Source organism: Otolemur garnettii, unplaced genomic scaffold, assembly GCF_000181295.1.
Source record: "Otolemur garnettii isolate 467f Iridium unplaced genomic scaffold, OtoGar3 scaffold00101, whole genome shotgun sequence".
Taxonomy (NCBI): Eukaryota; Metazoa; Chordata; class Mammalia; order Primates; family Galagidae; genus Otolemur; species Otolemur garnettii.
This window is the reverse complement of record NW_003852496.1, coordinates 5,199,384-5,224,825: the sequence shown is the minus strand read 5'-3', so window position 1 is coordinate 5,224,825 and position 25,442 is coordinate 5,199,384. Positions and strand designations below refer to the sequence as shown.

Sequence of the window (25,442 nt, the reverse complement as noted above, 5' to 3'; positions counted from 1 at the left end):
AGGGGTCCTATCCCTTCCACGGCAATGCAGGGAAATCAGTAAGACCCAGGTGTAAACCTCTACTCCCCCACCACCCCCACTATGCTGGCCTCCTTTTAGAGCCTTGAACATCTGGGCTCCTGGCTGCCCCAGTACCTTTACACATGCTGAGACAGACTTGTTCCTTGTTAGATGTGAAATGGGCTGTGATGCTGAAGGTAAGTCCAAATAATTTACTATCAGGGAAGTAGATATTCAATCTTATTGGTCTGAACTGGCCTGGCCAGGAAGCAGGGTTAGTCCTCAAGATATGCTGTGTCCTTTGGGCTTGGATATGGGATACAGTGATATCGTGGACAGAATCTAGGAATTTGTGTTCCAGGTCCTAGTCCCAGCCTCGCCATCAGCTAGATGATGGACAAGCTATGCCTCAGGGTAACACTTTCCACCTCAGCTGTGTGGGAATAATGATTCCCATCTTACCTTGTTGGCAGACACTGTGAGGCTCACAGCTCATACAGGTGTGATAATAATCTATCTGTACACCTGTGACTATTATGCAAGCACCTCCGTTAATTAATTAAATAATGAATACCTGCATTCACTTTATCAACTGCTTTATGCCAAGCACTGGCTAGGCAGGGGGTGAGACACTGGTGAATAAAGCAGATATGGTTCCTGTCCTCAAAAGTGCACAACTCACATACAATTACAAATAAGGGATCCCCACAGAGGCAGCTCTGGCCCCATCACAGCCACCTGCTTGCCCTGCTCCCCACTCTACTCTCAGCCTTCTTTTCCACATAGCAGAAGGATTGCTTTACATCCTGCTGTTCCCCATTCTGCTCAAAAACCTTCAGAGGTGGCTCGGTGCCTGTGGCTCAAGTGCCTAAGGCACCAGCCACATACACCTAAGTAAGGTGGCGGGTTCGAATCCAGCCTGGGCCCGCCAAACAACGATGGCTGCAACCAAAAACAGCCAGGCATTGTGGCGGGCACCTATAGTCCCAGCTACTTGGGAGGCAGAGGCAAGAAACTCGCTTGAGCCCAGGAGTTGGGGGTTGTTGTGAGTTTTGTTGCCTGGCACTTACCCAGGGGGGACAGCTTGAGGCTCTGTCTCAAAAAAAAAAAAAAAAAAAAAAAACCTTCAGAGGCTCCCTCTTGCCACTGGCAATATGGTCACAGACAACTTCTCTTTATATTCAAAATCTGGTCTTATTATATTTTTATCAAATACTTGTTCCTGCCCTCTGGGAGTGCCAGGATGAGATGCTGGAATGATACAGACGTATGGGAGGCAAGAGAAGAGGGCATCACTTCTGGATGGCCAGGCCAACCACAGCCCAGCCTTCATGAAGGCAGAGGGCACTGGCCTCAGGCCCTGGTCCAGAGGGAAGCATGGCTGGGGGCACTGGAGACAAAGAGGAGGCTTTAGGCTACAGGTGAATCAGGGGCCCACCCTGGAGCTCCTTCTCAGGTGTCTATCATTGGGGTCAGAATCCAGCTCCAGAACATCTGGGGTCTAAGCAATAGGGGCTCTGTCAAGAGCAGAACAGGGGTTCCCACAAGGGCTGTAAGGCCAGGCAGAGAAGGACCAAGGTGGCCTGCAAATGTCAGGACCTATTCCTGCCTCGGTCTTCACTGACATAAGGGGGTGCTGTGGCTATACACTGGTCTGCAGAGGCACAAACAGTCCTCAAGCAGGACTGCAGGCTGAGCCATGACCCAACCCAGGAGGCCACCCTTCTGGTGAGACTTCTTTCTTCTTCCAAAAATCGCTTTGTTTAAGGAGGGTGATTGGTGGGGTCACCTCTATGGTTTATCTTACAAGAGTACAAGTGAATCTTTCTAAAAGCAGAGTATGAACGTTTTAACTCAATAAATAAGAAAATGACATGAAGGTTATGTTAACCAGTTTGATGAGAGTATTCCAAAATGTATATGAAAACAGCACACTGCACCCCATGATTGCATTAATGTACACAGTTATGCTATAAGAAATAAAAAAATAAAAATAAAAATAAAAATCACTTTGCCTTTTATTTTGAACTGTGAGAGCAAACAACATATTATGCAATACACCATACACCTACCACCAACTTGGACCAAGAAAGAGCCCTTGGCCAGGTCCGCTGCGGTGCGCTGCAGCCTTCCCACCCCCTACACCCCAAAGGGCCACTGGCCAAGGGGCCCCTCTGCAGGGGAACAGTCCCAGCCTCACTTGCTCAGTAGGCTCAGAACCAGGTTCAAGAAGGAGACTGCATGGACCAGCCTCGTGGAGCCCTAACTCCTCTCCCTCCAGAGCCACCTGCATCCAAGTGCAGTCCTTTGTCCAGCAGGCAGGGAGTGGAGTCCTACTCTCCTTCAAGAGGAATGGCCACATTCAGCCCTGGCAGGAGCCCCTTCTGCTCTGGGCAGGGTAACCAGCGACGGAGAGAGATGGAGGAAAGGATGGCTGAGTCAGGCCTTTCCTAGGCTGTGCTGTGAGGGAGGTGTGGCCTATGCTAAAATAAATAAATGAACAAACAAATTAAAAAGACAGAAAAAGAGGAAAAAATGTGGTACATGGTGATGGCCCTCTTTTCATTATACTTCTTTCTCTGACTTCCATTTTCCAGCAAAGTCCCTGAAATGGAGGTCCGAGAGGGGGCAAAAGTTCAGGTGCTCTGAAGATTCCCAGCCAGGCCTCCCGGTGGCAAGCCAAGAACCTGAGCACCTCCCTGCCCAGCTGCTACTCAAACTTACCTCTCTAAATACCTCCCCACTCCACTCAACTCTACCTCAGCCTCTGTGGTCTGAGCCACCTCTAGGCTCCAAGTCTGTGACAGCTGCCTTCCTGTTCAATCCCGTTCCACCCTGCCCCAAATCTGTTTTTTACCCCATAGTCAGATTCACCGTATCAAAGCTGAAACTGATTGTGCTACCCACTTGCTTAAAATTCCGCAGAGATATTGCGGGCCCAACAGCTTGGCTGTCCCACCAAGGCTCTGCATGGCCTGGGACGGGGGACGGTGGGCATCTTTGGCTCCGTGCTGCTGTGAAACCTCCTCAGCATCAGACACTCCTGGGCATCAAGAACCTGGAGGATCTGCCTCAAGGCAAGCACTGGGGCAGTCCCCATAGGGAACGGTAGGGAGAAAGCTCATGGGAACCAAACCCCAGAGAAGGGAAGGGGCTGGCTCCACGTCACGTGGCAAACCTGGATCAACACACAACTGCCTCTGAAGATGCCTCTCCCTGTGCTTGGTCCCATTTTAGAGACATGAACACAGAGGCACAGTTGGGATCTGTTAGCGCACTGATTGTAGAGTTCGGTCTTAAGTTGTGCTTTCTTATTATTTTTGGTTTGGCAGAGCGCAGAGACGGGAGCTCATGCTCTGAGTTAGACTACCTGAGTGTACATTCTGCCTTGGCCACAATGACTGTGTCTAACCTCCCCGAGCCTCAGCAGCACCTAATTCACAGGAGGGTTGGGAGATTTAATGAGTTAAATAGTGTAGACCACTTAGAAGAGTGCCCCAAGCATAACAACTCAATAAACACCAGCTCTCTTCATGATCCGCTCCCTACTCCCGTTTCTTCCTGTCTCTACTTGTCCCAAACCCGATCACCACCCCTCTACTCCCCCCCATTTCACCAGCCTGGCCCTAGCTCTCTACAGCTGTTCTCTAATTTACCTAATATTTCCTTTAAGCCCAAATCATTTGTAACACCTGCTGCCAACTCTGGCCCCATCCTGAGCAATAACAACTGTGAGGTCACAGTGTGCCTAATTTTAACATTTTAAAATACACCATGTAATTATTAATCTATGGTAACATGTCTGACAGAAATTATCCTGGTCCCCACGGAGATGCGCAAACTCGATACAGTTGGTTACTTCTGATTCACTAACCATCTGCCCTCAACTCAATCTCAGCTATGGTCAGAGGTGTGGCCTGTGCTAAAACAGATAAAAGAAAAACAAATTTAAAAGACAAAAAAGAGAAACAAATGTGGTCCATAGTGGTGGCTCTCTTTTCATTATACTTCTTTCTCTGATTTCTGCTTTCCAGAAAGATTGATAAAATGGAGGTCGGGGGCAAAGGTTCAGGAGCTCTGACGGTATTTGTGGCTCCATGACTTCACTGTCCTGTTTAGGGATTTGGGAGTACAACACGTGGGGATCAATCATCATTAATAATGTCCCTTTGGCCGGGCACATGCCTGTCATTCCAGCACTCTGAGAGGCTGAAGCGAGAGGACTGCTTCAAGTTACGAGTTTGAGATCAGCTTGAACAAGGAGAGACTCCAACTCTACTAAAATAGAAAAAATAAACCAGGTGTGGTAGCATGTGCCTGTTAGTCCTAGCTCCTTGGGAGGCTGAGGCAAGATTGCCTGAGGCCAGGAGTTTGGGGTTGCAGTGAGCTATGATGATGCCACTACACTCCAGCCAGGGCAAACTGTCTCAAAAAAAAAAAAAAAAAAATGTGCTTTTGCTGTTGATCAAAGGGCACAAACTTTCAGACAGACACAAAGGATAGGTTCTGAGAGCTATCGCATTGTGATGTGACAAGAGTGAAAAATGATGTATTATTTATTTCAAAACAAGAGTAATTTTTAAACCAAAAAACGGATAAGCAAGGTGACAGATATGTTAATTAGCTTGATTTAATCATGTCACATTGAATGAATGTATCAACACATATTATACCCCATAAATGTGTACAATTATGATTTGTCAATCAAAAACAACAGTTATGATAAATTGTATAATAAATTTTAAAGTCTAAAAATGTTAAGAAGTATCTGCTTTCACCACATAAAAGAGCCAAGTATGATCCTATGCTTTCGCATTCAATGAAAAAGTTGTAGCCACAGAACCGATCTTGGACAGAAGTCATCAGTTAAATTTAAAAGATCAAAACATTCTGACACTTAGAACAAAACTTGTTAACAGTTTGTCCTACAGACCTTTGGTAGTTACTCCAGATTGATCTTCATATACAGGGAAGGAAACACCTTTGAGAAAGGTTTTCTTTTTTTTTTCCTTATTAAGTCATATATACATAGATCATGAATACATTTATGCCTTTGTGGGATTCAATGTGTTGGTTATTTGTACAAATTAGAATGCTTACATCCAACTAATTAACATAGCTTTCACCTCATTTTACTTAATCACAGTGTAAGACATTTGTGTTCTACACTTGATAGATTTGACTTGTACCCTTGCAATATGCTCCATACATGTGGTCCCACCATTAACCCTCCCTCTATCGAACCTTCCACCTCCCTTCTTATCTCCCTCCCCTTCCCTCCTTCATCCTGGACTATAGTTGTTTTCTTAACAACTTCTTCCCAAATGCTCTGAGAGACCCTGGCAGAACCTGTGTCTTGGGTGAGTAACCATGTCTTCCCTTGGGAAATAGATTGGGAACACTTATATATCACATCCATCTCCCCGTCTGCCAACATAAACCTCTGAGATGGGTCCTTTAATCAGTATGGTCTAAGAAAGCCTGTAAGTGTGCATTTTTTGCTGTTTCATGCCTGTCTGGCTTTTCATTCATTCAGAAAAGTTCCTATTAAAAGGCCGCTGCGTTACAGACTCTGCAGTGTAGTCACAGGTCAGCCTGCAGACACAGTCTTTGTCCGGTGGCCTCCCTAGTCAAAATGTCCCCTGTAATAACTAAGGGAGGTGTTCTCTGTTCTCTAGATAGATTCTCTGAGCATATCAATATAGTATATATCAGAAGGCCCTCTGTAGGGACAAGAAAAAGGGTTTGGGCTTTCTCTCCCATGGCCTTGGGTGTGGGACAAGATGAAGTTGTCCAGATTTTCTTCCCATAGGAAAGTGCCATGTATCCCCAGACAGCCACAACTGTGTGCAGTGAAGTCACCCTTCTGTGACTGCTGCTTGGCATGCTGCCACTTTTGTTCCCCTGGGTATAAAGGTGCACAGGACCTTCCCCATGTATGGATTGTGGATTGTACAGACTGTGAAGCGTAACTTAGCTCCTCAGCCAGCAGGAGCTAGGGTGGACTCACCAAGCTTGCTCCTCCTGCCACCGTGTGAGCTGAATAAAGCCTGTCACACCTGCCCTCCACGCCTGAGTTTCTCTCTAGTCTATTGTACCTTCCAACCCAACCATCTACCCACCCATCTATACATTCATTGATCCTCCCCCATTCACCTATCCATCTGATACAGGACAAGTGGTGTCCCAGGCAGCTAGGTGGGGGGACAGGGGCGGGGCAACCGGCTGCCTCCACCTTGGTGGTGTTGGTGTGGGGGCAGCGAGCAGTGGGACCAGCAGCAGGACGCTCCAGTAGCCGGAGGAGCCAGACAACTGCTGGGGAGACACCAGCACCTTAGGTTTCCCTCCCCTTGCACTTATGGCTGAACAGGGAACCCCCATTTTCTAGGCCTGGTCAATTTCATGTAAGTTTCCTAGGCCTGGGAATGAAAGGGATTGTAGCCATTCAGAAGTGTCACAGAGGGTCCCAGACACACTAAAGGTAACTACGGGGGGTCCCAGACATGTTAAATGTAACTAGAGAGGGCCCCATGTGACTATCTATACCCCTGGACAAAGAGCCCCAGGGAGACAGACAGACAGAAAGAGAGAGGGAGAGAGGGAGAGAGGGAAAGAGAGAGCTTTTCTCTCCAGTCTTGGGTTTTCCCTCCCTGATGGGAACTTCGGTGTTATTGTATTTTTTACTGTAAATAAATCCTATCTTACCACTGATCTGTGGTCTGAAGATTTATTCTACAGATCACCGAGACCAAGAACCTACTGAAGACGAAATTTCTGGTTCAGGATTAAAGATCTGTGATAAGCAATGGGACCACTTACCTCTATCCTGCTTTTCTCTATAGTTAAAACAATGGAGACTAATAATTTTGAAGCCCATTGGCTGGTAAATGTGCATAGTATGGCTGATGACCTGCAGGTCACAGGCAAGAAAGAGGCTGCTGGGGAACAAACTTTCTTTCTTTCTTTTTTTTCCTTGTAGAAACAGAGTCTCACTTTATCACCCTCAGTAGAGTGCTGTACCATTACAGCTTACAGCAACCTCCTACTCCCGGGCCTAGGCGATTCTCCTGCCTCAGCCTCCCAAGTACTGCGACTATAGGCGCCTGCCACAACGCTCAGCTATTTTTTTCTTGCAGTTTGGCCGGGGCCAGGTTTGAACCCATCACCCTTAGTACATGAGGCTGGCACACTACCCACTGAACCACAGGTGCCGCCCAGGAACAAACTTTCTAATTCCCCTTGGCTCCAGAAAGGAGTTGAAGGGAGTGTTAGAAGACTTTTGAAACTGTACTATATTTACTCCTTTTCTCTGATTGAGAGCTGAGCAAAGAGGTAGCACCCAGAGTCCCTGGGGTCCCCAGCCATGGTTCTGACCCCAGGACACAGGAGGGCCTTCGGAAAATTGTGCTCTCCCAGCTCTTTTACTATCTGCTCTTCTCTGGGCAGCCAGAGGCCTGTGGAGGGAAGCAACTCCCCAAGGCAGAATGGCCCTAAACACCTCAGCTACAGTTCAGTCTCTTGAACATGAAGAAAGGCAATGAAGGGCGGTACCTGTGGCTCAAGGAGTAGGGCGCAGACCCCACATGCCGGAGGTGGTGGGTTCAGACCCAGCCCCGGCCAAAAAAAAAACTGCAAAAAAAAGGAAAGGCAATGAAAATGACCCTGCGTGTTTGATTTCTTCTGGTTTATTGGTGTTAATGGGAAAGTTTGAAATACTTCTGGGTTTCTTTAAGACTTCTGCTAATTGTAATACAAAAGTTTCAAAGTGTCTCTCAACTCTGATTTGTCACTAAGTAATTATCCTTGCCTGGCTAACTTTCGGGAAAGAAAAGAGAGGTTGGAAAACAGCATTTAAGACCTGCTATTTTCCTTTGTTACTGGGAATTTAAAAGAAGCGTGTAAAGATTATACAGAGTTAAATGTGCAAGAACCACACAGCCATTTTCTCCAGGGCAGGGCTCATCCCCACTTTGATACTCTGGAGCTGAGGGGGGAAGGGGCAGAAAGGGGCAGAATATGCATCAGGTGGGACCAGGCTCCCTGATCCCCGAGTTCTCGGGCTGTGCCGCTGGCACATTATAAGCACAGGAGAGCCAGCGGGCACTAAGCGCTACACTGGTAAGAGTGGCTAATTCCAGATAAGCCCAGGGGCTGAGGAGGCCGCTCTCCTCGGGGATTCTTCCGCACACAGTGGAAGGACACTTCCTTTTGTTTGGCCAGAAGGCTTCTTGGGTTGGTCAGAGGACACTTTGACCATCCAAGAATATGGAGTAGGATTGATTAAGACACTGGGCGTCTGTTCTTTCCCACTGATGGGTAATATATTCTTTCACCAACAGAACACCCCACTGGGCTATATATTCTGATGCACTGGGACACGTTTGATCCCCAGACACTGAAAAAAGAATACATGGTTTTCTTCTGCACCCAGCCCTGGCCTCAGTATCAACTCTCCACTGGTGAACAATGGCCCCCGGAGGGTACTCTAAATTATGACACCAGTTTTCAGTTAGATACTTTTCCTAAACAAGAAGAAAAGTGGTCTGAAGTGCCCTATGTGTGAGCTTTCTTTTCCCTCAGGGACAACCCCCCACCGTGTAAAACCTGTCAGATAGATTCAGCTCTCCTGGCTCTCTCTTCACTTCCCCAAATGGTCAGGGATTCCTGAAGGAGATGTTGTCACAACCAAGTTCAAACCCAACATCTACTTCTCTTGTACCTTCCAGGAGGGAGGCTGTCCCCAGAGTTTTTTGGGGTCCTATTGGGACCTCCCAGAAGGCAACCATATCCTTCTTTGTGTCCCTTGGTTGAGGCTGTGGGTGGTGACAGGGGAAGTGCATGAGTATACACTCCGTTTTCTCTGGCAGATTTAAAGCACATTAAGGTTGATTTAGGAAAATTTTCTGATGACCCCGATAAGTACGCAGATGTTCTCCAAGGGTTAGGACAAAGCTTTGACCTCTCTTGGAGAGATGTAATGTTACTACTAGATCAAACTTTAACTTTTAGTGAAAAAAAAAATGAAGTCTTAGATGAAGCTAGAAAGTGGGGTGATTTGTGGTTCACGTCCAATACTGATGGCAGTATGTCTCCTGAGGAAAGGGGCAGATACCCCATGGGGAGACTGGCAGTTCCCTTTGAGGATCCCAAATGGGACCCTGAGAAACAAGGTGCCTGGTGGCGTAAACATCTTCTCACATGTATCCTGGAAGATTTACGCCAATCCAAGAAAAAGCCTATGAATTATTCTAAGTTGTCTACTATTTGCCAGGAGCAAAATGAGAGTCCCTCAGCCTTTCTTGAGTGGCTTAGGGAGGTGATGAGAAAATGTACTCAGTTAACACCCGACTCCTTAGAGGACCAAAATATTTTAAAAGATAAATTTATCTCTCAGGTGGCCCCAGACATTTGAAGAAAACACCAAAAACTGGCTCTAGGCCAGATCGTAACCTGGAGAATCATTCTGGTTACAAAATACAGCCACTGTGGTCTTTTATAACTGAAATCAGAAGAAAGAGGAGGAAAAGAGAGAAGGGACATAAAAAGAACGACAGCTGTAGTAATGGCACTTCAACAAACGGGCACCTTTCAGGGGCAGAGGGTAGCCAGAGCAGCTAAGACCAAGTGCTGCCAATGTGGTCAGGCTGGCCACTTCAGAAAGGTCTGCCCCCCAGCAGAAGTACTGGCTGGGCAAGCCACCTGGCCCCTGTCCAGAATGCAAGGGTGACCACTGGAGGGTGGCCTGTCTTCAGAGGTGAAGGCCCCCCCAGGGACAGGGATCCCATCAGCGCCCAAACTGGACTGAGGGTGCCCGGGGCAGATTCTCATGGCTCCAGCTTGTGTCATCACCCCTAAGGAGCCCCGGGTTTGCCTCATATTGGAGGGCCAGGAGATAGGATTTCTTCTGGACACTTGAGCAACCTCTTCTGTACTTCTCTCTAACCCTGGTCTTTTCTCCCCGAAATCTGTAACTATACAGGGGTCTCTGGGAAGCCGATTACCAAATTTTTCTCTCCGTTTTTAAGCTGCGATTGGGATGACTGGCTGTTCTCTCACGCCTTCCTAATCATGCCTGAAAGTCCTGCTCCCCTTTTGGGGAGGGACATACTCCAACACCCAGTTCACATGGACTGTGTTACCGCAGGGATTTAGGGACAGCCCTTACTTGTTTGGACAAAGACTTGAGTTGTTTTTTACATCCTACAGTGACTCTTATTCAGTATGTAGATGACATTCTTTTGGGAGCACCAGATGCAGAGGAAACTTTCTAGCTGATAGTGGGTACAAAATTTCCAAGGCTAAAGCCTAATTATGTGTGCCTGAAGTTCAGTATTCGGGTCTCCAGCTTTCACAGGGGAGGAGAGCCTTGGGCAAAGAAAGAATAGAACCAATACTGGCTCACCCTAAACCTCGAACTCTCAGACAGCTTTGAGGCTTCTTAGGAATTTATAGGCTTTTGCAGACTCCGTATTCCTGGATATTGTGAAATAGCTAGACCACTCTATTCTTTATTAAAAATGCTCAAAAAGAGGGTTAGTCACTCTAGAATGGGAACCGGAAGCAAATAAGGCATTCTAACAGCTGAAACCTGCTCTTTTGCAGGCCCCTGCTTTGAGTCTTCCCACTGGACAGCAGTTTAATCTATATATTACAGAACAAATTGGAATTGCCCTGAGAATTTTGGCCCAACACCAGGGTCTAGTTTTACAATCTGTAGCATATCTTAGTAAAGAAATTGACACTGTGGCCAAGAGATGGCACTGTCTATGGGTCGTAGCAGCTGTAGCCCTCTTAACCCCAGAAGCAACCAAGCTAACTTTAGGAAGACATCTAATTATTTGCACTTCTCATGACCTTACTGGCCTTTTAAATTCAAAAAGCAGTCTTTGGCTGTCAGATAACTGCCTTCTGAAATATCAAGCCTTATTACTAGAAGGACCAGTGCTGCAATCACACATCTGTGCTGCTCTGAATCCTGCCACTTTCCTCCCTGAATCCAATGAGGAACTAGGGCATGATTGCCAACAAATTATAGCACAGACCTAAGCAGCTAAAGAAGATTTACAAGAAACCCTCCTATTTAATCCTGACATGGTTTTATATACAGATGGAAGTTCTTTCATAGAACACGGAACTCGAAAAGTAGGCTATGCTGTAGTTACTCAGTACACTGTAATTGAGAGTGGGTCTCTCCCTCCAGGAACCAGTGTGCAATTAGCTGAGTTAATACCCTTAACCTGTGCTTTAGAAATTGGGAGAAACGAGTTAATATATACACTGACTCAAAATATGCCTTCCTCATTTTACATGCCCAGGCTGCTATTTGGAAGGAAAGACAATAATATCTATCTTCCAATGGCTCGCCCATAAAATACCATCGTGAAATTGACAGTTATTACAAGCCGTTCATGCCCCACAAGAAGTCGCAGTTATTCATTGTAAGGGACATCAAAAGATCTTAGATGAGATTTCTGAAGATAACCAACTTGCTGATAAAGAGGCTAAAATAGCAGCACAGAAAGGAATAATCCCCTTGCGGCACCCCTCATTTGGGAGGCCTCACTTGAGAATCATGCACCTCAATATACCCAAAAAGAAAAGGAGTGGGCCTTATCTAGATCCTATTCACTATTTCCATTAGGCTGGCTACAATATAGGCTTTTGCTATTACCTGCTGCAAGTCAATGGAAGATACTTAAAACTTTACATCAGTCTTTTCATTTTGGCACTGAAAAGTACCTATCAAATGGCTAAAGCTCTCTTTAATGGAAAAAACTTACTTAAACCCATAAAACAAATAACAAGGACTTGTGAGGTATGTCAGAGAAACAATCCTTCAAATCACCATCCTGTTCCCCCAGGTATACAGAAACAAGGTGAAGACTGACAAATGGATTTCACTCATCTCCCTAAGGTACATGGTACATAATATTTGCTGGTATTTGTGGACACTTTTACTAATCAGGTTGAAGCCTGATTCATTCCCTTGCAGGACAGAAAAGGCCCAGGAAGCTGTAAAGGCTTTAGGACATGATTCTTCCCCAGGTTTGGACTCCCTTGGAGTTTGCAAAGTGATAATGGGCCGGCCTTCAAAGCAGCTGTAACACAGGGAATATCTAAAGCCCCAGGCATAAAATATCATCTCCACTGCTCTTGGAGGCCCCAGTCCTCTGGGAAGGTAGAAAAAAATGAATGATGAAATCAAAGGACAGTTACGGAAGCGAACTCAAGAGACTCATCTCCCTGGGACTAAATTGCTTTCCATTGTTCTCCTTAGAAGAAGAAATTTACCTCAGAAACTCGGCTGTAGCCCATTCGAATTATTATACGGAAGACGCTTTTTAATAATTTATTATTATCAAGAAACTGCAGAATTAGTAAAACATATTACTTCTTTAGCGAAATTTCAACAAATCCTTAAAAACCTCCCAACTCCATCTTCACATTCAACACTAAAGGAGCTTTTCTCTCCTGGAGATCTAGTCATGATCAAAACTCTTCCCTCTAATTCACCTTCCCTAACCCCAACTTGGGAAGGTCCCTTTTCTGTTATCTTGTCTTCTTCTATAGCTGTTAAAGTTATGGGAATAGATTCCTGGATACATCATTCACAAGTAAAATCCTGGAACCCACCATCTCCTACAGAAGCAGACCATGAAGAGACTCAACCACAATCTACCTACACTTGTGAGCCTAAAGAAAATTTAAAGTTATTGTTTAGGAGACAGCAAGAAAAGTGTTAATATAGTTTTCTTTGAAACATCACTGACTTTGTTCTTCTAACCCAACACTGTAACTAACCCCCTCTTCTCACTGTTCTACCCTTGCCTTTTAATGTGCTAATCAGATTTGTGTCTTCAGAAATGTCATCAAGCCACACACAGTAAAGAGGGTCCAAGACCCGATTCTATCATGGACCCCTGGATCGTTCTCCCTCCAGAGAAACCCTAACTGCCCACTTCTATCATTGCCCGACTCAGCAGGAAGCAGTAAGATTGAGTCTTCATCCTTTTTCCCTAACAGCAGTTAGAGTTTCTACTCAGAGAGAGAGAGAGTTGATACAGGACAAATGGTGTGGCATCCCAGCCAGCTAGGTGGAGCTGGGTGGGGTGGGGGGACGGACGGGCTGCCTCTGCCTTGGCTGCGTTGGTGCAGTGGAATCGAGCAGCGGAACCAGCAAGCTGGGGAGAGGGGAGCTGCAGGAGGCTTCAGTAGCCAGAGGGGCCAGACAACTGCTGGGGAGACACCAGCTTCTTAGGTTTCCCTCCCCTTGCACTTATGGCTGAACAGGGAACCCCCATTTTCTAGGCCTGGTCAATTTCATGTAAGTTTCCTAGGCCTGGGAATAAAAGGGATTGTAACCATTCAGACACATCACAGAGGGTCCCAGCCCTGCTAAATGTAACTGCGGAGGGTCCCATGTGACTGTCTATCCCCTAGACAAAGAGCCCAGGGACACAGACAGACAGAGACACACAAAGAGAGAGCGAGCTTTTCTCTCCGGACTTGGGTTTTCTCTCTCTGCCAGGAGCTTTGGTGTTTTTGTGTTCTTTTCTGTAAATAAATCCTGTCTTACCACTGATCTGTGGTCTGTAGATTTATTCTTCAAATCACTGAGACCAAGAACCTACTGAAGATGAAATGCCAGTATCACATCCATGCATCCGCCCACTCACTCATCCAACCATCTTTCCATCTACTCACTCAGCCATCCAGTCATCCACCCTTCTATCCACCCATTCCCTTGCTCACTCACCAAATACAGATCATGCCTACTTCATGGAGCTAACACAGAGGAATCAGAGATGACAAGAGCATGCTCTCTGGCCTCAGAGAGAGGACAGTACAAAGTGCTGGTTAAGAGAGTGGGCTCAGAAGTCAGACTGGGCTCAGCGCCTGTAGCTCAGCAGTTAGGATGCCAGCCACATACACCAGGGCTGGTGGGTTCAAACCCGGCCTGGGCCTGCCAAACAATGACAACTGCAATAAGAACAACAAATAGCCAGGCGTTGTGATGGGCCCCTGTAGTTCCAGCTACTTGGAAGGCTGAGGCAAGAGAATCACGTTAGCCCAGGAGTTTGAGGTTGCTGTGGGCTGCAAAGCTATGGCACTCTACTGAGGGCAACAAAGTGAGACTCTGTCTCAAATTAAAAAAAAAAAAAAAATTCAGGCTGCTCGGTTGGAATTTCAGCTCTGCTACTTTAAGCAAGGTTCTTAACCTTTCTACGCCTGATATTTAAGAAACAATTTTATCTGTAAAACAGTGGTAATATGAGTATAGATCATACAGAGGATTTATTGAAATAATACAACAAAAGCACTCGTAAGAGTGGCACAGATTGAAATAATACAACAAAAGCACTCGTAAGAGTGGCACAGAGCAGGTCCTCATTAGATCTTAGCTAATGTTGTTGTTCCCATGGTGTGGTAGCATCAGATGGGGTAAGTTTATCAGATTAGCCCATCAGAATGATGACAATGCAGACAGCCAGCTCACCATCAGCTGGTACCATACCTGCTGTCTGGCTGACACTAAGTAGTCACTTATCACTTACAGATGCTTTCATTCCTAGAGCCTCCCTGGTTGCCCAGGGCTCAGTGCCCGTGTTTTCTCAAGCCCCAAACCAGGACCAGGATCTGGAAACCTTGAGGAAGGTATTTGAGAGATACAGTTTGGAAGTCAAAAGAACAGAATTTCTGGGCATTATTTCAATAGTTTAAGGGACCAATGGGCTGTTGTACTTTGAATGGGGTCTTTTCAGGAAATCCCGGCTTATGGTCACTACAGGGTTAATACAGTCCCAGCACTCACAGAATTCACCTGTTGGGCAAACAGGCAAAAAGGCCAGGCAGTCAGTATTGCAGTTTAGTGACCAAGTGGCCCAGAACTTTGGCATCAGAGAAGAGTCACTATGATACCTTAGGCAAGTCACTCAGCAAGTTTCTTGTCTGTATAGTACGGATAACCATGTGGGTTCATCATGGGATTCAATGAAAACATCATGGTGACAAGCAGCCACTGCCTGGCACGTAGTAGGTCCTTTCTGGCCAGCCCAGAAGTGCCTGCAGAAGGGCCAAGTTCTAATCTCCCAGACTAGTCTTCATGGAGCTGTATCCTCTCTCTGAGTGCACTTGTGCTTTAAGGGCAACATAAATTAAAGCTGCCCAAAGCTTCTTACCTTAAACGACCCTCCAAGTGAGTCCAGTCCTTTTCAGCAGCTGAGAATTATGAAAGGACATGTGCACCCACATGGGGAAACCAGCACTGCATGGCCTGGCCCGGCGCTGTCCAGCTCTGACCATTTAATTCCACCCTATGTAACACTCGTTGGGAGCCATAACCCTGAACACAGCCAAAAGGGCCTATTAACTCATAAAAAAGGAACACTTTTCTCCTGGGGCTCTCTCAGCGGGCTTTCTAGCCCCAAATTCCATCCTTGCTGTTGTGGTGATTTGTATGAGCGAGGCCAGATTGCAGAGTCAACTTCATCCAGCTCCTCTAAGACAGGCTGGGGCCTTTCTGAAGCTCGCCAGCCTGGCAGGGAGGGGACAGGGGCTTCAGGGCTGAGCTCTCTGGGAGCCGGAAAGTTTGAGATGGAGGAGACAGGCTGGCGAGCCTGAGTGTCTCAATTAGCAGAACAGTTGAAAGAGCTTGGAAGTGGACACAGGGGAGGGCTGGGTACAAAATCAGGGATTTTAAAACTCCTGTTCCTTGCTGAGCCCAGCAGCCTCCTCAGTACTCAAACACTCGCTCCCTTCAGAGCCTCCCCAGAAGGCCTCTCCTGCTGATACTTCCCTGTTCATCAGAATGGGCCCCTCCTGTGTTCTACTGCCTCAGTGGGACAGTGAGGACTTGATAGACACAGTTAATGGACACCTTCAATGACAAGGCACAGAGGAAATACGATACAGTGGAACGGGCCCAGGAGGACGAGGGGTTCTGCATTCACCACTCACGCACTGGGCTACATGACTGTCCCCATGAGCCTCAGTTTCCACATTGGTAAAATGGAGGAAGACGCTGGACTAAAGGGTCCAAGCGCAAAACACCCAGAACACGAAGCTGCATGCGCCCCATGGCTTGGGGACCCGGCTCTGAGAGCAGCTGCCTGCCTGATGCCTCCTGATGTCTGAAGTGAGGCCCCATTTTGTCCCTCTCGGAGAGAATGCATCATGCACCCAGGGTCAGCCAAGGGATAGCCTGTGATGGTTCCCAGAAACATGGTCCAAGGAGAGACTTTTTAAAAAAAAAAAATTCAATTTCCATTTCTCACTAAGTAAAAACAAAAGTTCATCCTCACCCTCTGACCTATGATGCCCCCACCCCTCCTCTTAAAACCCGGCGTCAAGGGCTTACGGGGGTTTGTTTTCTTTTTAACACAGCGTCAATGAGATATGATTCACATACCATAAAGTTTGCCCTTTTAAAATGTGCAATTCAGTGCTTTTTAGTATCTTCTGAGAGTTGTATGACTAATACCACTAATTTTAGAATATTTTCATCACCCCCAAAAGAAACTCCATACCCTTTACGAGTCACTCGTGTTGCCCACTGTGCCCCTCAGCCCCTGGCAAACACGAATCTACTTTCTGTTGCTCTGGATTTGCCTATTCTAGACATTTCAAGTACATGGAATCACACAATAGATTTTGTGTCTGCCTTCAGCGCACTGAGGCCCTTTCTCCTGGTAGCACACGTCAGCACTTCATGTGTTTTTATGGCCAAATAATATTCCACTGCATGGACAGATTGCATTTAACTTATCCATCCAACTGTTGAGGGACATCTGGATTGTTTCTACTTTTTGGCTATTATGGATAATGCTCCTGTGAACATGTGTGTACAAATTTTTGTGTGGTCGTATGTTCCCATTTCTCGTGGGCCTACAGGAATGGAACCACCGAGTCGCATGGTAACTCCACGTTTAACTACCCAAGGGGCTGCCTGATTGTCTTCCAAAGTGTCTGTATCATTTCACAATCCCATCTGTGAGGGTTCCACGTCCTTGCCGGCACTTGTTACTATCTGTCTTTTTTTTATCTTAGCTGTCCGAGTGAGTGTGAAGTAGTTTTACGGCAATTTTCAAAGATTTCTTTTTTCTCTGATTGTGGCTTAAGCCTCTCCCGTCCCAAGCAAACACTGCCAGCTTTCCTAGCTGCAGTCAGAGCTGTGACTATGAAAGCTTTAGTTTCAGATGATCAAGTGAGGCTCCGAGGTCCAGCAAAGAAAATAATTCTAGCAGATCTGCAGAGGCCTTGTGAAATGGTAGACAACATTAAGAGGTAACAGGTGAGAAGAATGCGTGAGCCACAGCCCCAAACTCGCCAACACGGTAGAGTCTCAGGCTCTGGCTGTGGGACGTGGTAAACGCCTCACGCAACTCGGGGTACTACTATGAGTGGCAGAGGCAGGGGCCAGCCTCTCTGGCCTCACTCTTGGTACATGGGCCTGGCCTGCCATTCTGGCCATCTCTGGGACTGCAGGACAAGATAGTGGCAAAGGGCACAAGTTTCAGAACCTGACTGCCTGAGGCCACAGTATTTGCCATATTTACTCCTCAAAGTCTACGGACATGGGTTTTAGTCCCGCTTCTCCCACCAGCTTGCTGCGTGACACTGAGTGGGCTCCTCTCGGGGCCTCAGTTTCCTCATCAGGAAAGTAAGAGCTAGAGCACCTGAGACCCTTCCTGCCACGCCGTCCTGTGGTTTTATATCCAAGCCTGAGGAAATTTGTTCTAGTAACTCTTGTCAAGTCTTGGCCATCGCCGTCTGCATCCTGTACAGTCAAACCCGTGACTCCCGGGCCAGTGCACACTGGGCTTTCCATCTCTGCATCTCTTCTAGGACTGCTCCAGGACTCCTCCCACCCTCCCTCCACCTGATTGACACTGTCCCCACCATCCTTGCTAAGGCCGAACTCCAATATACCTGCCACCTCTTCCAGGAAGCCTTCTCCATCTCTCCAAGAAGAAAGGGTCTGTCGCAGTCTGTATCTTGTGACTATAGTTCCTTACACTGCTATATTAGTCACAAGTTCCATGAAGCTAGGAATCATGGGCTTGCTGTGCATTTCTGTGTCCACCAAGAACGGCATATAGAACGTGCCCCACAGACACGTGCCCAATGATCGTCCATCCTTTTCTCTGTTTTGTCCCAGCTGGTTGATTGACACCTCACCAGGTGCTCAGGGAAGGCCTCCCTCCATGTCTGCATACAGAACACAGTGCTTGTCATACTCTTGGAGGTGCTCAGCACCTTGGGCTGAAATCGCACCAGCAGATGCTGCCACCACATCTTAATAGATAAAGGGGCAGCCTTCCTAATTAGGCCACCCTGTTACATCCCTTTGGATATGGTCGGGGTGGGAGAGGGACAGGCACCCCATGGGCTAGATGTGGCTCATCACAGGTTCAGTAGATGCTGAAAGACTGCTGGCTGGGACAGCTTCATTTTGCTCATGTGCAAGACAGACCTACTGCCTGGGGTCCCGAGAACCTAACCCTAGTTCAGAGCAGGAAGAAACGAGGACACATCTTTCTCCTGTCATCTCTGCTTTGGGATTCAGAGTAACCCACATCACAGGGGCAGCAGGGGAAGAAGGTTCAGGGAATCATTGCTCCCACCTGGGGCAGCCGGGGAGGATACGGTGGCTGGACACTCATGGAAGACACTGTAATTCTACAACTGCACACCACATCAGAAGCTGCCAGGAGCTGTGAGGGGGTAGCCTGTGGTTTCTGTGTGAGATGGTCTGAAAAACAATCCCCGTCTCCCACCTCTTCCTTCCACAAGAACCCAGCCAGCCAGTAACAGTAGCAGCAACAGGAATGGAAAATCCAGCATTTTTAGTACTTTCTACCTGCCAGGTGCTTTATGAACCTCTGCAACCACTGTATCCTATAGGTATTCACATCCCATCACAGACAGAGGACAGGCACAGAGAGGGCAAGTTCAGGGCTGGGATGTGATGTGAACACAGAGCCCACTTTCTGAGGGCTCATCTACACCACCTCCACCAGCAGTAGCCACTAATGTTCACCGAGCTGAGCGTGTCACATGGACGATCTCATCTGATCCTTTCAACTACTCAGCGAGGTAAGCCCTATTAGTACACCCACCTTTGAGGTGGGGAAAGTGAAGTTCTGTGAAGTTCCATGACTTTTCCGACATCCCCTCTGGCATGCCCCATACATCAAGCTCTCTCAGACACAATCACAGGCAAATGTGCAACAGACAGACCTCTCAATAGACACATCCATTCACGTGGCTCACTGTCGCCTGCTCTGTGCTCGGCCAAGCAAGGGCAGAGATGACTCAGCAGGACTCCCAGCCCTGGAGGCTTGAGGATATGCCAGAGGTGCCAGGACACACAGGAGTGCCGTCCACAGAACTGACAGCACAGAGAGGGCAGGTGGGTGCGGGCCCTTCAGACACCCAGGAAGCCTTCCCTACCCACTAGCTAAGCTAATGAAGCTTTGGGTCCTACACTTGCATGGGTGGGTCCCTTTCAAGGTCCTATGTATTAATTTATATTCTTAGCTGTATAATGCTTTTCTTGAAGACACTCCCCAAACTATATAAGCTTCAGAATCTGGCCAACTGTATCTGTTTGCCGAGGCTCTATTCCCCGCCACAGGCCCCCTCATCAAGCTGTGTGATCCTAGCTTTCTGCAGGTTTCTCTTCCTCACCAAACTGTGAGCTCCTTCTTGCAAGCTCATAGTGTTTAACTTGCACATTGGCGCAAGGGGCAAGAGGGGAAGGGAGACACCCCTCCAGCCAGGACCCTGCCTGCATCCACAAACAGATACAGATTGGGACCCAACTGACAATCAGAAACCCCTTACCCACCCGAGGCGCAGCAATGCATGGCAACAGAGCCCTGGCTGTCCGCACTGGGGTACCTGGTATACACCACATGTGTGTCTACTGCTGGGGACAGAGAGGTAAATGAGACACCCTCCTCTGCTCTTGAGGTGCTCATAGCCGAGTGGAAAAGCAAACACACAAAGGGGTCCCCTCAGCCAGTGTGGGTGAGCAAGGAGGTATGCAAAGAGGGACGCCTGAGCCAAGTCAGAGGTTGAACAAACACAGTGAAAGAAAAGGCAGGAGACAGGCCCCAGGAAGTGCATGCAAAGGCACAGAGGGAGAAATGTCAGGGCAGGCTTGCAGGGGAGCCATGAGCGCCAACTGTGAGGCAAGCAGGGCTGGGAGGAGAGGCAGGCGAGGTGGCAGGGACTCCTCCAGTGCAGAGCTGAGGCACCTGGACTGTGTCCCCTGGGGTGATGCAGAACCAGTAAAAAAAGTTGGGGAAGGACTGACCAGTCATGGTCCCCAGGCTGTTCCTCCTGGCCACCCTGTGGCACTGGGGAAGAGACATGCTGGAGGCTGGGAGAGAAGAAGAGGCTGGCCTCGGTCCAAGTGGGGGCAGAGAGACACGGGCTCAGTCAATCCTTACAGAGATGAGTGGGACAGAACTCCTTTCTCATTTCACAGAGGAGAAAACTGAGAATCCCAGAAGTTAAAAGATTTGCTCAAGCTGACACGGCCAGCAAGTGGCAATCTCAAGATTTAATTTGAGTTCTTCTGTCCCCATATGTAAGACCAGGGTAAGAAAAGGCGTGTAAAGGTGATGAAGACTGCCTGACACCTGGCCTGGACTCAGTGAATGGTAGTTCCCTGTCCAGTACTTACTTGGGTGATAAAAAATAACCTACACTCTCAGTAAAACCAACACAGAGGCCAGACACAGTGGCTCACGTCTGTAATCCTAGCACCCTGGGAGGCAGAGGTGGGTTGACTGCCTGAGCTCACTGATTCGAGACCAGCTTAAGAGCAAGACTCCCATCTCTAAAAAAAATAGCCAGGCATGGTGGCAGGCACCTGTAGCCCCAGCTACTCGGGAGGCTGAGGCAAGAGAATCACTTAAGCCCAGGATTTGAGGTTGGTATGAGCGATGACACCAGGGCACTCTACTGAGGGTGGCAAAGTGAGTCTATCTCAAAAAAAAAAAAAATACCAACGCAGAGCCCATTTTTACAAAATTTCATTTTTCACCCACATCCTAAGGAACTTTTGTGGCTAACCTGTAGCCACCGCTTCCCAGGCTGGGCAGGGCTGGCCTGGCCTTTGTACATGTTGCCCTTCACAACTGGGTCCCCGGCCTCATGAGGCAGGAAGCTCTGATGTCCTTTGTAAGGGCGACAGCAGGTCACCCTCTCAATAGGTGAGGAAAGTGAGGTCCAGAGAGGTGGGACCAGAAGGCAGATCAGACTGCCACAGTTCACAAGCCTCCCTGGGGAGGAGGGGTCAGCTGTCCTGGGGCTCTCTCAGGCATTCAGGGTGCGGCAGACTTGGAGGAAAGAAGCCTGGGGAAGGGGAGGGCTATGGGAAGCTGAGACTTTTTCCCTTCGACAACAACAAAAAGCCTTGTCCTTGGGGTGGGAAGAGAGGCACCCACCCTTAGCCCCACCAAAGCCCAGACACGTCTTCAGGGACGTGGCCAGCTGCCCCTCCTCCACCCACCTCTCAGGCCTTGTCCTGCATTTCCTGTAAACACTGACACTTCCTCCCTGGGGAGGGCCTGGCAATGCTGGAGCCACACCCTGCTGGCTGACAGAGTCCAGCACACAATGGCTGGCCCAGGGCTCCAGCTGGCCACTCCACACCCCAGGCCTTCTTGGGGACTCAGATAAATACCACCCTTTGCTAGAGCTGGACAATAATCCAATGCTCCCATACCCCAGATGGGCAAAGTAAGGCCCAGAGAGGAGAGGAGGAGTTTGCCCCAAGCTACACAGCAAGTTTGCAGAAAAATAAAAGGTCACACCTTCTTCATCTCTGTTCCCAGACACCTTATACAATGCGCTGACTGCAACACGTTGGGCCCTTGAAGGTGAGAACATGGGTAAGGAGCACAGACTCCAGAGCCAGCTCACCAGGGTTTCCAAAACATGGGCAAGTTTTCTGTGCCTCAGATTTCTCATCTGTAAAATGGGGATGATAACAGCACCAACCTTACTAGGTTGTTGTGAGGACTTAGTGAGTTAACACACACTAAGTAACCAGAACACACAGCAGCTATGTTATTATTTTTCTTTTTTTGAGACAGCATCATCATAGCTCCATTCAAACTCCTGGGCTCAAGCCATCATCCTGCCTCAGTCTCCGGAGTAGCTGGGGCTACAAGTACCCACCACCACTCCTGGCTAGTTTTTCTATTTTTAGTACAGACAAGGTCTCACTTTTGCTCAGTGGTCTCGAACTCCTGACCGAAGTGATCCTCCCACCTCAGCATCCCAGAGTGCTGGGGTTAAAGGCATGAGCATGTGGCTGGCCTACTGTTCCTATTTTTAAATGTTCACTGAAAGCTCTGTCCAGGACAGACTTGGGCCTCCAGGCTGTATCCCAGGATGGAAGAATCTGGGGATTAGATTTCCAACTTCAGTGTAGTCCCTAGTTAGAAAGGCTGTTCTTGCTCTGCCAGTAACTCATCCTGTGACCTTAAACAAAAACTCTCTTCTGTTCCTCAGTTTCCTCACCTACAAAACAGAGTCCAAAATCCCTGCTCTGCCTACCTCATCAGTTGCTGGAAGATCAAAGGAAACAATGGGCAGAAAAGGACACGGAGAAGTTCCAGTTGATAGGCCAGGTGTTTAATGCAGGGGTCGGCATCCCCAAACAAACGGTCACAGATGCTCCCTTCCATCATAAACTCTGAAAGTCTTTCTTGGCATGGTGTTAAAAATATGGCTCCACCAAGAGCTTCCTGTGTGCCAAGTCCTGGCCAAATCCTTACTCTCAGGATCTCATTTATTCCTCAAAACAACTCTACCCGTGGGCATTAACATTCCCAAGTCACGGCGGACAAAATTAAGGGATGGGAGGGGTGATTCCCTAAATTCAACCTCCTCTGAGTTGTCTTGAACATTGCACCTTGGGCTCTAAGAATATGCTGGACAGGATGTCCTTACAACCCCCCTAAGACTTGCACAGCACTTTACAAAAGCCTCCACACACTTCATCTCAGTTGATTCTCTCCATAAAATTGTATGATAGGCATCTGGTAGGCATCATCACCTCCAATAAAGAGGGAAGACGAGGCCGGAGAGGCCAATTGGCCTGGGCCCACAGTGACACGGCAGAAATGGGGTCTCTGGCCCCAGGGCTGAGGAGTCTCCCTTTTGCATAGCAGCATTTCTTTATTCCCTGCATGGACAAGAAAGGACCCTGGACAGAGGCTCCTGACTCCAGACCCAGCCCAGGGTGCCGTGCAAGCAGTTTTCGGGGCTTGTGGCCAGGTGTCTGGAAGTATTTATGAGCTGTGCAGCTAAGACTGCTTTTTTGGTCAGTAATCGCTTTGAAATACGGGTTCTGGGAGTTTGGCTGCAACACCAGCTGGCAGAGCCTTCTCCCCACATGCCAGGACAGAGACCACGACAATACAAGGCTGAGAAAACCACCCACCCCACAGACAATTCTGGCTTGGGACGAAAGAAAGTGCTGGAAAAGAGGCAACGAGCTGAAAAACAGAATCCCTGGGGATGGGGCCTTCCTTTTTCAGCCCCATCCTCACCAGTCTGGTCTTTCAGCCCCTGTGAAAGAACCCCCCACCCCGGCTTCCAGACCGTCCCCCATCAATTTGAAACATTTTCTTCCCCTACGTGAAGATCAGACTCTGCACTCAGGTTCCTTTGAATTGATGGGCTTAATCCCCTAGTTAATGATTCAGGAGAAACATCTTAGGTGAAACAAGCTTGAAGCTTCATCAAGCAGGGAAGTTTCTCTAAGAGACAGTCCCCTTTATGTCGTCAAGCCACTGGGCTTGGTGAGTGTGGGTTCTCATCTCTGTGCTTACAGCCACTCCCAAACCTGGTCTCCAAGCAGCACGGTATCTTCCCCAACGTCCTTCCTTCCACTCTACCTGCTCGGCCTCCTGGTCCCCAGTTTTGATGGTAGCCCCTCTCTAGATTCTGAAATGCATACTGCCCCTAGTGGGGGAGGACCTGGGGAACCTCATGCAGCAACCCAGGGCTTTAATGTCAAGTGTCTTAGGCAGTTTTCAAACTGTGACATTCTATAAACCAAGCATACAGGAGTGTTCACGGCTCCAGACCTGTGGTTGGGGAGGGGGGACTCTGACACTCACTGCTGAGGGATCTTTGGGTTCCAGGGTCTGTGTCTCTGTCTTGAACACTCTCCACATCCCTGCTCAGTGGGTGGAGTCCCACTACCTTCTGCCTGCCTGGATCACCTGTCTCCCGACTCCTTAGATTGAGGAAACTTCCTGAACCTTTCAAAGTAAGGAGGGGACTACAGGACTAAAAGACACAACGCCGTGAGGTAGCAGCCTTGCACGGGGAGATCGAGTGTGCCCATCCCTGGAGGTGCTCCAACACGGGCTTGCGGGGAACTGAAGCACTGGTCAAGGAAGGTTCCTGCTGACCTCAAACAGATGAACTTCATTAGTTCTAATCCAAACTTTCCAAAATAAAATAAGTCAGGGGTTGATATGGCCAGCAAATTGAGGATGACTTTGTTTTTTTTTTTATTTTTATTTTTGAGACAAAGTCTCACTCTGTCACCCCGGGTAGACTGCCATGGCATCATCACAGCTCACAGCAACCTCAAACTCTTGGGCTTGAGCAATCCTTTTGCCTCAGCCTTCCGAGGTGCTGGGACTGCAGGCGCCCACCACAATGTCTGGCCAGTTTTGCTATCTTTAGTATAGATGGGTCTCGCTCTTATTAAGGTTGTCTCAAACTCCTGAGCTCAAGCAATCCACCCTCCTTGGCCTCCCAGAGTGCTAGGAGCCACCACACCTGCTGAGGATGACTTCAGAATGCAGCTGGATGAAACCCTGCCTGCAGCCCAGACCAATCCATGGGGTGGCACAGGAGAGTCCCCATCTGCCTTTAGAACCCTTACAAAGGAAAGGACCTGGGATGGGGTTGAGGGGGGCGGACACCAGGATTTTGTTAGCATTTACAAGCGACAGGAAAGGAAAAAAGCAAAAAAAAAAAAAACCAAGTAGGAATGTGCTGAGCAAACTGAGGCAGAATTCCCATCAACTCTCAGATGTCAGAAGGCACAGAAGTTAGTGAACTGAGGTGGACATCTGTCCTTCCCAGCTACTCTGAAACTGACGTGCAGGACCCCCTTGCATACTTTAGAAGGTAATGAGACCACAGCCACTGGCTCCTGCAACTGACCAGACCAGCAATATTTATTTAAGAGACAAGATGAAGAAAAGACTTTTCAGGAAGGAAAAACAGCATGAGCAAAGGCATGGAGACAGGTGTGTGTGCAACCTACTAAGGAGAGACAGGGCTTTCTCCATTGTTCAAGTGCAACACTGTGCAGGCTCTTGACACATCTAATTCAGCTCTCCTGGCCATCTATGAGGTAGGAATTATTAGCTCCATTTCATAGATGAGAAAACTGA

At 48.1% G+C, this 25,442-nt stretch overlaps 1 protein-coding gene across 1 annotated transcript in view; it reads right to left on the bottom strand.

The window, feature by feature from the left end:
- FGD5 (FYVE, RhoGEF and PH domain containing 5) overlaps positions 1 to 25,442 on the bottom strand; it is a 136,466-nt gene that overhangs the window by 83,564 nt on the left and 27,460 nt on the right. The window lies entirely within an intron of this gene.